The following is a 6,000-nucleotide window of genomic DNA, read 5'->3' on the forward strand; positions in this document are numbered from 1 at the left end:
CTGCCTTCCCAGGTGGTCATCCCCTGCCCATGGGTTTTTTATTTGCTACACAGGCTCTTTAGGCAAAATCCCAAATTTATATCTCACCCTTACCTACGCCCTTGCTTCTGACTCTCGTTTCCAGTACCTGCTGGATCGCTCCACCTGCAAATCCCATGGACACTTCAACATCCACATCAGCCCTCCACCATCCTCAACCCATACCCTTTGCCAAGCCAACACCTATTTATCATTTAAGACTCAGCTTCCCCCCACCCATGAAGCTGCCCTTCTTTCTATCTTTCCATGGAAGGATTGGGGCCCCTTTTTCTATGTCTTTATAATATTTGGTAACTATACTTTCTACAAAATATTATAATTATTTGTCTTTGTGTCTCTCTTAGCCCCCTAGAGTGTGACCTTTTAGTGGGCAGGGACCATGTCTCATTAATCTCTATATTTCCAGCTTCTAAAAGAGTGCAGCCATATAATAATTTCCTAATAAAAGTTTGGCAAATTAATATATGCACAAATAAACAAGAGAGGGATGCACTAAAAATTAAATTGCCAAATTTTCTATGTCTATAGAACACTTGTGCTAGTGTTATTTTGATTTTATGGTATCTTTGGTACATAACTAGAATTAATGTTAGCAGAGTAGCGCAGCGGAAGCGTGCTGGGCCCATAACTAGAATTAATGTTAACATTTTAGTATTTATCAGGAAAAGATGTAATTTTCTCTTATGATTGTTGAAAGCGTTTGTTTTCATGTTACAGTAAAACTTTATTATGTCCAGCAATAAAAAATAATAAGGTTTAATAAATGGAAGTCAATGAATAAAGTAGGATTTGCCAAATAAATATAGTGGAGACACATATCTTTTAATACGTGTGAGATTTACTGGGAAAATTTACTTCTGTACAGAACAGAAAAAATAGCTTTTTGATCTTCGAATTCTTGTCCTGTGGAATGATAGTTGACAATGAAACAGTTTTCTCTCAAGCAAATGGGGGCAATGATTCCAGCTTCCGGGAGGCACTTATAGTGCCCTACCACGTCTTTGGTTTTGTGGCATACTTTTAAGAATCCTATGAGCTTTATCTCTGGGGGGAGTCTGTGGGGACACAGCAGGGTGAAAATGCTGAAGTAATATTAATTTTTGTCCATGGTTACTTGCCTGGGACTCCCCATCATTACCACTTGCAGATTAAACATTAAGGTAAAGTTCTTTTTCTACCAATAGGTGGCAGTATTGCTTTGGGACAAACAATAACTTTAAGATTTCTAGATGTTTATCTTTATTTCATTCCTAGACTCTAGGCCTTAGAGTGCCCAATATGAATAACAATGGAATAAACAAGACACAAACATGATATCTGAAGAAAATTGAAGAACGCTTACCAATAACACCCCTTCATTCATTGCCTTGCTTTTGAAAGAAATGCCCACTAATTTCTCTCCCCCCAGGAAGGCTTCTTTCTCATCAAGTAAACCTAGAGTTACGATTAAGGCAGAAGAAATAGGTTCCATATTGCAAGTGGCAAATTTGCTATCATAGCAAATTGGGTTATATCCAATTCACCAATCTACTCCCCAGCCTGGCAAGAATCTACTCTGAATATGTATTCACATAAGTCTCTTTCTTACATTGACTGTTAGCATAGGACTAGAGTCAGACTGACCAATTTGTCGATTGTCTCTTAATTATTTTAAATTTATACATGTATATGTGCCCATGTAACCATCACACTGATTAAGATTAGAATACTACCAACATCTCAGAAGGCTGTCTATGCACTCTTAATTTTTAGAATCGGGAAAACATTTTATTTCTCAAATAATGTGTTTAAAACAAAAGCAAACAAACAAACAAACTCATGAGGCAGAAAATTTGGGGAGAGGAGTTGCCCTGCTTTATACATCAGGTCAGAGTCTCTGTGCAGTCTTGAATGGGAACTCTGCGATAGATGCTTTGGGGCGGATGTGCTCAATGCAAGGCTGGGATGGAACATACCAAGTTACAGTGAGGATGTCGAGCAACTGGAACTTGTATAATCACTTAGGACAACTGTTTGGTAGTATCTACATATGCATACCCTATGACCCAAAACTCCACTCCTGCATAATATGCAACAAAAATGCAAACATACTTTCGCAAAAGACATCTACCAGACTGTTCCAAGAGCAAATGGCCTGTCAATAGTAGGATGCATAACCAGATTGTGGTATATTCACGCAATGTAACATCATATAGCCACAATGAGTATAATCATCCACAAATACATAGAATGATATGAATGAATCTCACAAACATATCAGTATCAGCAGAAAGAATCTAGACACAAAAAAGTGCCTATGTTATGATTCCACTTTTATGAAGTTCAAAATTCATGTATCCTCTGAAGTGTGGATAGTAGTTACCCCTGGGTAGGAGCAGTGATGGGAGAAAGATTTCTGGGGTGCTGGTAATGTTCTGATTCTTGGTTACACAAGTGTGTTCAGTTTGTGAAACTTCTTCAGCCTGTACACTTACATTTAGGTAAGTATGTTAAGTATGGAAGGAAGTAGAGTTAAACTTTAATTAAAGTTTAAAAAATTATACTCTAGCCAAGTATAGATAGAAGTCACTTCTACGTGAAATGACAGTACAACCTGCCGTCAAAGATGGGCAAGCCTTCCGAAGTAGAGAGGAGAATGGCCATTCTATAAAAAAGCAATGTAAAAAACTGTGATGGTATGAGCAAAAGCATAGAAAGGGTAATGAGTAAGGAACATTTGGAAAATGACAAAATTAACCAAAGAATAAGGTTGATATAAAAAGCAGGAGAAACATCTCAAAACTAGTCTGAGTCTAAAGAACTTAGTCTTTTATTTATTGGGCAACATGAAACTAGTGAAGTCTTTGGTTTTGGTTTTTATTTTGTTTTTAAGTGGGAAGCAAAATGATCAAATCTCTACTTCTCGAAGAAAAATGTGCAGGATGCAGTGAAGGAAAGGAAAGTCCAGATTGGGTGGGGGTCACATTCAAGGGCACAAAACCTCTGTAACCCAGCCCTGCCCACCCACCTCTTCAACCCAGTCCTTCACCTAGCCCCACCCAGCTGCAAGCCAGCCATCTAACCACTCGTAGCTCCTCAACCAAACCAAGCCCTCCTGGCTTTGGACGTGAGGCTCCATCTCCTGGGAAGACCCTTTCTCTGCTCCCTCACTACGCTTACACTGGAAAAGAGCCATCTCTCTCCCAACAGCATGCCAAGAAGCTCTGCCATAAAATAAATCAAAGTCTGCAAGTACAAAACTTGTCCTCAGGACCAAAAAGTGTGTATGTAAACCACATAAAGAACATAAGATACAAACGGTTTCTATGGCCAAATTACCTGCAAACTCCGAAGGAAAAAAAAAACCTATTGATTTTCAACATATTAATTTATAAACAATGACGTTTCATTCACTAGTTTCTCAGCACTCCTGAGTCTTACTAATCTCAGTAGTTTGACGACGGTCTTGATAACCACAGGAACTTGTAGTAATATCTATAATGATAAACCACCAGGGATCACCCCAGAATATAACTGCAGCCCAATTTTGTTTTGGTGTACCACACGCTGTCACTCCCCCTTGCCATACTAGCAACCAGAAAAACGCACCCTGCTTGTTGGCAAGAAATTACAAATTAGGTATTGAGTCATTGGATTTACCAAAAAGGCTCAAATTGTGAAATGTTTGAAGAAAATGTATAAGGGCAAAAGAGAATTATCCGGACATTGTCCAAGATTCAAAAGGAAATAGGAAAACTTAAGTAGTTCATATCCTGTACACCTTCTAAGCAAAACACACCATTTAGCATTTGTCCGTTACAAATGCAAATATTGGCAGTGACTCACATGCCAGGCAGCAGAAAATGTGAGGCACAAATATTTGTAGGGAGGCTGCAGTGCCAGGACCCAATCCTGGTGAAGACGAAGAATGGAAGCCAGCCATTGCCCTCTTGGAACAGGCAGCAGTGAGCAGTTCAAATGAAATGAAGGGGCAGGAAGGATGTTGAGTTTGAGAAGTGCTTTATAGATTTTGGATACTAACCCTTTATCAGGTATGTCATTTGCAAATATCCTCTCCCATTCTGTAGGCTGCCTTTTAGTTTTATTGACTGTTTCCTTCACTGTGTAAAAGCTTTTTATCTTAACGGAAGTCCCAGTAGTTTATTTTTGCTTTTGTTTCCCTTGCTACACACAAAAAACAAATAATCCAGTTTATAGCAGCATTAGCAACAATAGCCAACCTATGGAAAGAGTCCAAATGTTCATTGACTGATGAATAAAGAAGATGTAGTATATATACATGATGGAATATTACTCAGCTATCAAAAAGAATTAAATTTTGCCGTTCACAATGATCTGGATGGGGTTAGAGTGTATTATGGTAAATAAAATAAGTCAGAGAAAGACAAATACCATATGATTTCACTCATATGTGGAACTTAAGAAACAAAACAGATGAACATATGGGAGGGGGGAAAAGGGGAGGGAACAAACCATAAGAGACTCTTAAAGATAGAGAACAAACAGAGGGTTGATGGAGGGAGGTGGGTGGGGGATGGGCTTGGGTATTAGAATGGATGGATGGATGGATGGATGGTTGGATGGGTATTAAGGAGAGTACTTATCATGTGAGCACTGGATATTGTATGTAAGTGATGATGAACCACTGAATTCCATTCCTGAAACCAAGATTATGCTGTATGTCAACTAACTAGAATTTAAATAAAAATTTGAAGAAAAAAAGGGGGGGCAGTAAGGGAATTGCTCATCTTAGGACAAAGGTCTTAGCTGGAGATCAGGATACTAAAATCTTAAAAATACTGATCCTCAGCCCCTACCCTCAGATTAAATTTGTCTAGGGAGGGTCCCAGATATGGACATTTTCCAGGTGATCCTAAGGTGTAGCAAAGTTTACAAACCACTGCAAAAGCAGAAAGGCAGTAGCAGTCAGACCTATGGGAAAAGTTCAGGTTGTATTACTTCCCTGATGAGAACTCATTCTGTTACTCACTCACCCCACCCCTTTCCGCCATACCTCACCTCACCTCACCCACACTAACCTTATAACCACCAGCTGGGTTTTGACCTCTCTCAAGTCAGGTCCCTGGGAGTTTCCATCTTTCCCTCCTGAACCCCCAACCCTCACCCAGCACAACTTTCTCAATCAATCAATCACCAAGTTCTGTTTTTTTCTGCATCCTAATTCTCAAATCTACCCTTTCTTCTCCATCTCTATAGTTTCTAACCTTACTCTGGGCATTTGTTTGTTCAACAAATAATTAGGAGTGCCTACAACTCTGTAGGTTTTAGGTATGTATACTGTTTGAGTGAATAAAACAGACATAGCCCCTGCCCTGAAAGGCTTATAGTCTAATGGAGGAGAAAGACCATAACCAAGTAAGTTAACAAATTAATTTAAGATTATAAATATAAGTACTGAGGAGGAAACAAGCAGGGTGTGGTGAGGGAGACTAGGGGAGGTGGAGGGAATCTGACTGGACAGGGAGGGCAGAAAGGACTTCTAGGAGAGTCACCTAATTTCCTTCTAAACACCCAGTGCTCCATGCAGAACATGCCCTCCTTAATACCCATCACCAGGCTAACCCATTCCCCCACCCCCCTCCCCTCTAGAACCCTCAGTTTGTTTCCCAGAGTCCATAGTCTCTCATGGTTTGTCTCCCTCCGATTTCTCCCCCTTCATTTTTCCCTTCCTTCTAATGTCCTCCATGCTATTCTTTGTTCCACATATAAGTGAAACCATCTGATAATTGTCTTTCTCTGCTTGGCTTATTTCACTTAGCATAATCCCCTCCAGTTCTGTCCATGTTGATGCAAATGGTGGGTATTCATCCTTTCCGATGGCTGAGTACCATTCCACTGTATATACGGACTACATCTTCTAGTGCTGTCTTTCAAAGTCAGTGTATACACACTGCCTCCAGTGCCCTTTCATGTCTTCCATCTGGCTTATTCCTATTTCTC

Source organism: Callorhinus ursinus, unplaced genomic scaffold, assembly GCF_003265705.2.
Source record: "Callorhinus ursinus isolate GAN/ISIS: 27379988/994484 unplaced genomic scaffold, GSC_fseal_2.0 scaffold12, whole genome shotgun sequence".
Lineage (NCBI taxonomy): Eukaryota > Metazoa > Chordata > Mammalia > Carnivora > Otariidae > Callorhinus > Callorhinus ursinus.